Source organism: Peromyscus eremicus, chromosome 14 (genome assembly GCF_949786415.1).
Source record: "Peromyscus eremicus chromosome 14, PerEre_H2_v1, whole genome shotgun sequence".
Lineage (NCBI taxonomy): Eukaryota > Metazoa > Chordata > Mammalia > Rodentia > Cricetidae > Peromyscus > Peromyscus eremicus.
The window spans coordinates 56,148,204-56,157,518 of NC_081430.1; positions in this window are offsets into that span (position 1 = coordinate 56,148,204).

The window sequence follows — 9,315 nt, forward strand, 5'->3', positions numbered from 1 at the left end:
GTGACAGGGGCACTGTTCTGCACCAGGCAGCCGGAGGAAGGCTACTGGAAGATCCTGTGGGGGCACCATGGGAATCTGTGATGTAAAACACCTTACCTCGGGGACTCCAGGGCCACACAACACAGCCAGTGGAAGTGTGGGCCTCGCAGTTGGGACCTGCAGAAGTGAGTAAAGGCTAAGCTCAGGCAGGGGCCCCTGAAACCCTGAAAAAGGTACAGATGGCATTTGTAAGGCTCCTGTGCCAAGTATTACAGGCAGCCAAGACTAACCATTTACCGTGGATCACATCTGGTGTGCTTAGACGGGGAGACATTCCCGTGAGCCTGCTCTCTCTACAAGGCCACCTTCACTGCCAAAGAGAAGAGCTGCCCTGGTGTTCCTGTCAGCAGCACGGCTGCCAGAACTCAGGCCTGACTCCCAGGTATGTGTTTCTTGGAGCTATGGCTTTAAATCTGGTGCTCTGATATCCTGGCTGGCATTTCCTGTTCACTCACCGTTCAGAACAGCGCTAGACAGCCCCGGCACGTGAGAGGAGCACAAGCTGTGGAGTCAAGGCGAGGGCCTCGCGCAGGCCTGCAGCCCAGGGACGCCAGAGAGCCCGGCAGGCCACAGGCGAAGGTGGCACTCCCTTCTCAGGGGAGTGGAGTGTGAGAAGAGGAGGTGTGGCTGGCCCTCCCCACAGGCATGTCTGGCAAAGCTCCAGCCAGAGGCCCCGAGAGATCTGAGCTCAGAGTGTGCCAGCGAGTGTTCTCCAGGACTTCTCAGCAGCCAGAGCTGTCGTGAGCACCTGTGCGCACAAGCCTCTGCAGAGCTGGGAATGGAGGTGCCGGCGGCGGCGGGCAGGGGAATTGTTACCCTCTCCGCCCCACCCAGTGTGACAGTGCTGTTCCTTGTTGCAGAGGCTCCGATTTAGACTGAAGCCAGGAGAGTGTTACCACCTGCACCCAGAAAAATAAGCCTTACTGAAGCAAATACATATGTAAGCGGTCATAGAACTTCTCAGGGCTTTTTCTATTATTTATTTATTTGTTTGTTTGTTTGTTTGTTTATTTATTTATTTATTTGGATGCTAGAGACAAACATCTTTATTAAAGATACTACCAAAATTTTGGCAAACACTTCAAAACAGATTTGTAAACATAATGCAGGGCTTTTTAAAAAAATTATTTATTTATTTATATTTTATGTGTGTTGGTGTTTTGGTTGCATGTATGTCTGTGTGAGGGTGTCAGATCCTCTGGAACAGGAGTTACAGACAGTTGTGAGCTGCTATGTGGGAATTGAACCTGGGTCCTCTGGAAGAGCAGAGAGTGCTCTTAACCACTGAGCCACCTCTCCAGCCCCTTTTCAGGGCTTTTAGTGAATCATATCATGTCTTAAATGTCTAGAAGGGTTTTGTATGAGAGGTTTCCAATGCTACCTGTGGTGGTTTGAATGAAAATGACCCCCATAGAGTCATAGGGAGTGGCATTATTGGAGGTGTGTCCTTGTTGGAGGAAGTGTGTCATTGGAGGTGGGTTTTGAGGTTTAAGAAGCTCAAGCCAGGCCTAGCATCACTCTCTCTTCCTGCTGCCTGCTGATCCAGATGTAGAATTCTTGGTTTCTTCTCTGGCACCATGTCTGCCTGCACCCCTCTGTGCTTCCTGCCATTGTTGTTTTAATTTCATCAGTGTTTGCACCTTCACAGCCTGTCAGGAATTCCATTCCTGCTATCACTGGCTCTGCTGCTACTGCTAAAGGTAGCTTTAACTAAATCTCCATCATTCTATTTATAAATAAGACCAGAGATTCAAAGGCTGGGGTGAAAACCTGCTAGCTCAGAGAGGTTGTGTAGCACCTAGGTAACCTTCTCTCCTTGCTGGTGTGTCTAAAGAGAACATCCTTCATGGGGCGATGGTGGCGCAAGCCTTTAATCCCAGCAATCGGATCTCTGTGCGTTCAAGGCCAGCCTGGTCTACAGAGTGAGTTCCAGGAAAGGCGCAAAGCTATACAGAGAAACCCTGTCTCAAAAAAAAAAAAAAAAAAAAAAAAAAAGAGAACACCCTTCTCTACAAACAAAAAATGTCACACCACTCTGCTGTGGGATGTTCTGTATGTTGTGAATGTGTTGCTCTGATTGGTTGATAAATAAAATGCTGATTGGCCAGTAGCCAGGCAGGAAGTATAGGTGGGATAAGCAGAAGAGGAGAATGCTGGGAAGAGGAAGGCTGAGTCAGGAGATGCCAGCCCGCCATCCAGGGAGCAGCATGTAATGGCACACAGGTAAAGCCACGGAACACATGGCGACATATAGATTAACAGAAATGGGCTGAGTTTAAGTGTAAGAGCTAGTCAATAGTTAGCCTGAGCTAATGACCAAGCAGTTTTAATTAATATAAGCCTCTGTGTGTTTACTTGAGTCTGAGCGGCTGCGGACCAGGTGGGATACAGGAAAACTTCTGGCTACACCACTCCAAATCATAGAGGCTCTATGATTACTTTCTGTTAACTAGTTGCTAACTCAGCTCCCTGACCCAAGGTTATTTTATTTAATTAATGCAAATGCAAACTCAGGGCTCACAGTGTGATTGAATATCCCCCAACATACCATGACAATAATGGACTAAACCTCTGAAACTGCAAGCCAGCCCCAATTAAATATTTTCCTTATTAAGAGTTGCTATGGTCTCTTCACAGCAATAGAAACGCTAAGACATTACCTGACCATGGGCCACTTATGCACCCCTCCCCCCCCCCTGCTTTGAGGAAAAGCACCAAGATGCCATATTCTATAGAACACAGCTTGGGAAATATTGGAGGAGATAGCAAGGAGTTGGATTCTCTATTGGAGACTTAGACCAAGGGAGGGACTTCTTGGAGTCAGCCTGTGAGTTAGAACAGAGTGAAGTCTAGATTATGCAGATATCCAGGAGCTGAGGCCAGTCTGTCTACACATGTTTCTTCTAGGACCAGCTCCCCTGGTTCCAGCTCAGCCAGAAGCTACTCTTATGTCCTGGTTCCTGGAGTCTGCTCACACCTCCTAGTCCCTGAGGTTTCCAGCTCTGCACCTCCCTGCCCTGTAGGCTGGAGGAATAGCCAGAGGTAACCAAGGCCCCAGAGTCAGCCTATCCCTGGGAAGCAGCCAGAGCAAGGCTGCTGTGGGCTCACGGCTAAGCCTGACTGCCTCACCCAAAGTCAAGGGTCCACAAGCATGCACTGGCTGCCTGAAACACAGCCTGAATGATCCCTGGGGTTCCAGGGTGCCCTGGAGGGTAAGGCCTGGCTGCTGGAGGCAGATTGGAACACAGAAGGGATCCAGCAGGTATGAGGGTTGGGGCAGAGGAGTACGAGAGGTAGAGCTGAGGATGGGAGAAGGTGGGATATCAAAAGGAAACATTCCAGAGACCCTGGTAGGGCAGCGCAAAGGAAACCAGCCGTGGCGCTGAGTTATGTTTCCAGTGGTCTGGGCATTTCTTTCTCTGGCCTCAGTTTCCTTACCCAGGCCACAGAGGATGGACCTAGGCTCTGAGAACTTCTGATGGGCTCTGTGATGACTAGAAGAGTCCCACTCAGCTGGACAGATGGCTCAGCTGTTAAGAGCTGTTAAGACCAGAGTTCAGTCCCCAGCACCCATGTCCAGCAGCTCACAACCACTTGGAACTCCAGCTACAGGGGAATCTGATGTCATCTTGTAGCTACAGTGGGCACCACACACACACACACACACACACACACACACACACACACACACACACATACATAAAAATAAAAATTAGACTGTTCCTTCTCCCTCCCTGATCTCCCTGTCTCCATTCATTTGCTCTACTACCAGAAACTCATCAGAGCCTGACGTAGTAGTGCCCACCTTTAATTAGTCAGTTGGGAGGCAGAAGGAGGTGGATCTTTGTGAGTTCGAGGCCAGCCAGAGCTACATAGTGAGACTCTGTCTCAGAGGGGAAGAAAGAAACCCACAGAAATGGCCCAGACCCTGCAAACTAAGATAGAACATACTCCTGTTAGACACTGTGCAGCTGGCCTCTAGAGACAGGAAGGGCTGGGTCCTGGCTCGGTGTCTTTCTTAGAAGTAAGCAGCTATGTACATGAATGTGCCTTCCTGTGGAGCAGCCTTTGACGAGGCTGAGTGGAGTACAGTGCTGCTACTCTGTGGTGTTACGGTACGAGCCAGAGGTCCATTCTAGGGGTCAGGCACGTGGGTTGGAGCCCTCCACTGCCATCAACCCCACTGAGGCCTTCACTGGCAGGCAGGCTACTGGGTTCTAGGTTCCAATCTTGAACCCTCTGCTTTAAAAAATGAGTTAACTAATTAATTAATTTTAGACAAGTTTTCAAGTAACCTAGGCTGGCCTCAAACTTGCTATGCAGAGGGGGATGACCTTGAGTTCCTCAGGCTCCTGCCTCTACCTCCTGAGTGCTAAGATAAAATGTTCACCACCACCTCCAGTTTATACAGCGCCGGGATCCAAGCCAGGGCTCATGAGTGCTAGGCAAACACTACCAACTGAGCCACATCCCCATCCTGACTCTTCCACTCTCTGATCCCATGGCGACTTCCTGCTGCCATCTCTATGGGCCTCAGTTTCTTCATCTCCACGTGATGGAGAAATAGAAACAATGGTGAGGGAGAAGGGGGTGGCTTCATGTGGGGTACAGAATACCAGTTAGACCCCTGGAGAGTCAGAAAGAACTGGGGAGCCCCTGGGCTCCTGCTGGCAGCACCAGGGGCGAGAATGGTTTCCTGGTCTTTGTGACCCACCCCTGGGGGACCTGGTGACAGGTGCTTCGTGCAGTAGTGTGAGTCCTGCTCAAGGTCACACCCACAAGAAGCAACGCTATAAACACCCATCTCTGCCTTCTGCTTTGTTTTGTTTGCCTTTTCCCAAGTTTTACAATAGAATGGGATGTTTCACTAAGAACAGCAGGCTGTCAAGCAGTCAGGACCACAGGGGACAGGAGTGGAGGCTGGTTTCCTGCCACAGTGACCCTGGAGCCCAGCAGAGATCTAGGTGGCAGGGAGAGTCACTGTGTTGTCGTCACTGGTGCAGAGGACCCCACACACTGCTGGCTGGAGGGGCTGCCACCAGAGAGCATCATGGGAAGTATAAGAAGAGCCAGGTGAGGTCTGTGTTCTCATGGCATCTTGCATAGCCCCACTCCCAAGAATCTTCTCAGGGTCAAAGCATGTGGTCATGATGCTAATGGACATGCGTGGGGGCAGCCAGGGGGTTGGTGACAAATTTTGTTTGTTTGTTTGTTTGTTTGTTTTGAGGACTTTTTTTTTACCATTCCGTCCTATAGCAACCTTTATTTATTTATTTATTTTGTTTTTTTGAAACACCGTTTCTCTGTGTAACAGTCCTGGCTGTCTTGGAACTCACTTTGTAGACCAGGCTGACCTCAGATTCACTGAGATCAGCCTGACTCTGCCTCCCACATGCTGGGATTAAGGGCGTGTGCCACTACTGCCCAGCTCAATCTTCATTTTTTATTCTTATGTAGTGGATGAGTAAACCTAGACTCAGAGAAAGTAAGCAGGTATAACCACACAATTGCAGAAGCAGGATTTGAACTCGGTGCTTTTTGTTTGCTTGCTTTTTAAAGGTTTATTTATTTATTTTATGTGTGAGTGCTCTATCTGTATGTACACCTTGATGCCAGAAGAGAGCATCAGATCCTACTAGAGATGATTGTGAGCCACCATGTGGTTGCTGGGAATTGAGCTCAGGACCTCTGGAAGAGCACCCAGTGCTCTTAGCCTCCAAGCCAAGCCATCTCTCCAGCCCTTCTTTTTCTTTTTCTTTTCCTCTTTCTTTCTCTCTCTTTCCCTCTCTCTCTCTCTCTCTCTCTCTCTCTCTCTCTCTCTCTCTCTCTCTCTTCCTTCCTTCCTTTTTTCTTTTCTTTTTTTTGGCAGGGTCTCAAATATCCTAGGCTGGCCTCAAACTTGTAACTGAGGATGATCTCAAACTTCCAGTCCATGCTGGGCAGTGGTGGCTTAAATTAATCCATTTCTATTCATCTATACCTTGCCACATGGCTTGTGGCTTACCGGCATCTTCGCATGCTGTTTCTCATCATGGCGGCTGGCAGTGTCTCCCCCACCCAGCTTCCTGTTCTCTCTGTTCTCCTCTCTGTTAGTCCCGCCTATACTTCCTGCCTGGCCACTGGCCAATCAGTGATTTATTTATTGACCAATTAGTCCCACAGCACTGGACCTCACGCAGCCCTAAAACCATGGGCTGGCTGGAGTGGGACAGTGGTGGCATGGCCTCACCTCTACCCAACTCCCTGCTCAAAAGACAAAACAAGTTGCCTGGGGAGACGGATCAGTGATTAAGAATGCTTGCTCCTCTTGCAGGAGCTGGAGGGCTGGAGTTCAGTTCCTAACAACCATGTTGGATGGCTCACAACCTCCTGTAACTCGAGCTCCAGTAGATATGATCCCCTCTTCTGGGCTCTGAGGGTACTCATATGCAGACACACTCAGTCACACACACAGGCATTTTTAACATTTTTTAAATAAAATTATTTTAGTCAGGGCCAGTCATAGAAGTTTCTGACTCATTATCAGTTAAAGGGATTTTTTTTTTAATTAAAAGTTTAATTTTTTTTTTTTTAACATTTCTTCAATTAGTGTTGGGCAGGGTGCCATGGTACAGGTGTGGAGCTCAGAAGGTACCTTGCAGGAATCGGTTCACATCTTCTAACATGCAGGTCTCAGGGACTGAACTCAGGTCCTCAAGCTTGGCAGGATATGCCTTTACCCACTGAGCCTGGGGTTACAGCTTCTCTCCTACCCTTGAAAGGTGGTTTGCAGGACATAGGCTTCTAGGTGAGCCAGTTTCTCTCTTTGAGCTCTGTGTACCCCCCACTCTCTTCTGGATCTCCAGGCTGAGGAGAAAATAGTTCACTGTGCTTCTTCCTGTAGCTCTACAGTTCAACCCCTCACCCCACCCCAGCCCCACCTTTGGCTTCCTTTAAGATTTCTCTTTGTTCTGGGTTTTCTGCAGTTTGAATGCGATACGACTGTGTAGAGTCTTTGTTATTTACAAGTCCGTATGCTTATTAGACACCCACATCTATCTTTTGGTATCTTTTACACATTTTAGAAGATTTGACCATTTTTACCTCAGATATTTCTTCTCCTTTCTCACTTTATTCTCTTTCCGGTTCCCAATTCCCACGTACGAGAGCTTTTGAAATGTCCTTAGCTGTCCCCCGGCTTGTTTGTGCCTGATTTTTATCCCTCTTTGTGGGTTAGTCTTGAAGCACACAGATGATATTTCCTCAGGAGCGTTTAGTCTTAGGCACTCATCTGATGATTGGAGAGATGGCTCAGAGGTCCAGAGGACCAAGGTTTGCTTCACAGAGCTCCCACGGTGGCTCACAACTGTCTATGTGACTCCAGTTCCATCTCTTCTGCATCCCAGGCACCAGGCATGTGTGTGATGCACAGACATGTATGCAGGCGAAACATCCATACATAAATGAGCATAAAATAAGATCACCCGGCACATTTTTATTTCTGTTACAATGCTTTTTGTTTCTACATAACTTTTTATTTACATTTATTTACTTGTGTGTCATTGTGTGTGTGTGTGTGTGTGTTTGTGTGTGTATGCGAGAGAGAGAGAGAGAGAGAGAGAGAGAGAGAGAGAGAGAGAGAGAGAGAGAGAGAAGGGGAGGTTCAGAGGACAGCTTATGGGAGTCAGCTCTCCCTTTTCCATATGTGGATCCCAGAGGTTGAATTCAGGTTGTCAGGCTAGTTGGGGAATATCTTTTCCTAATGGGATGTCTCACCAGTCCTCTATTGTATCTTTTAATTTTGTTTTGTTTTGTGTTTATTTCTCTGGCCTGGAACTCACCAAGTAGGCTAGGCTAGCTGGCTAGAGAACCCCACAGATCCGCCTGTCTCTCCCTCTCCAGTACTGGAATTATAGGTGTATGCCGTCATGCCTGGGTTTTCCCCCTGGGTTCTGGGACTGAACTCAGAGCTTCCTCCTCGCAAGGGGAACACTTACTCACCACACTGTCTCTAGAGCCCCTTTAATTTGCCTTTGCAAAGACTGTTTTGCTGGGGACGGGAGCCAGGGCCTCCCCCAGGCTTGGCCTTCCACTCCTCTATCTGCCAGCTTCCTCTGTGTTTACATCGCCCATCTCTTCCCCCACAGTTCCCTGTTTACCACAGGAGTCTCAACGTCTGAATCACCGCTTTTCCCAATTCCCTGCTCCACAGCTCTAGCAAATGTGTCATGGCAGCTTGGCCTCTTCAGTCTTTTCTTCGAACCTTGCACTGTGCCTTGGTTTGCTTGTTTGTTTGTTTTGTTTTGGAAAGCAGATGTGATGTCCTGGACAACACAAACCGAGAGACGTAGAGCTCCGGGGTGAGGACATAATATGAGTCTAGCTAGGGTTTAGCATCCGATGAGGTGCTAGAGGCCTGAAGCACCCACCGATGTCTACATAGCTGCTCCTCGTTCCCTGAGTTCCTACTCGCTTCTCCTCAGACAGAGGGTGTCCTGCAGCATACACAGCCGTCACCTGCTGCTACACCGGAGCCTGCTAATGGGGTAGAGGGGATGTCTGTAGCCCTATGCCCCTGGCTGTGGCCCTCATACTGTGTCTGAGGTGACTGTCTTCTTAATGAGTCATCAATGTAAAGGGATGCCTTCTCTTCCTCATGGTGAGTCTCAAAGCCCTTTCTCCTGGAGACACAGCCTGCTTCAGGGTCCTGACAGCCCTCTTCCTGCCGTCTGCCAGAACCATGATGGGGCTTCCCTGAGATCCTGGATAGGTTCCTGGAGGTAAACTTGCAAGAGCATGACCCTAGGGCTAGAGAGATGGCTCAGAGGTTAAGAGCACCAACTGCTCTTCCAGAGGTCCTGAGTTCAATTCCTAGCAACCACAGGGTGGCTCACAACCATTTGTAATGAGATCTGGCACCCTCTTCTGTATACATAATAAATAAATAAATCTTTAAAAAAAAAAGAGCATGACCCTAAGATTGTGCCACCCATAGCCTCTCACTCATATTCATCCACATCCAGCCTCCAGGAATTTCCCCAAGTGGTGTATTATCATTCTGATCACCAGCCTGAGACCAGGGAGCTGTGACCATATCCTTCCCTGCCTGGGCTCTGCAGTTGCCGAGCACTTTGTGTGGCCACCCAACTCCCAAGACCACGTTTTCCAGACTCCTATTCAGCCATCCATGTTCAGTTCAGTCTGTAATAGATACTGACTGGAGCAGGAGGAGGCAGAAGTGGAGGTGTTCTTCCCCTGCTGCCTGCCCCCCCATCATCTGACAGTGGCTGTCTCCCC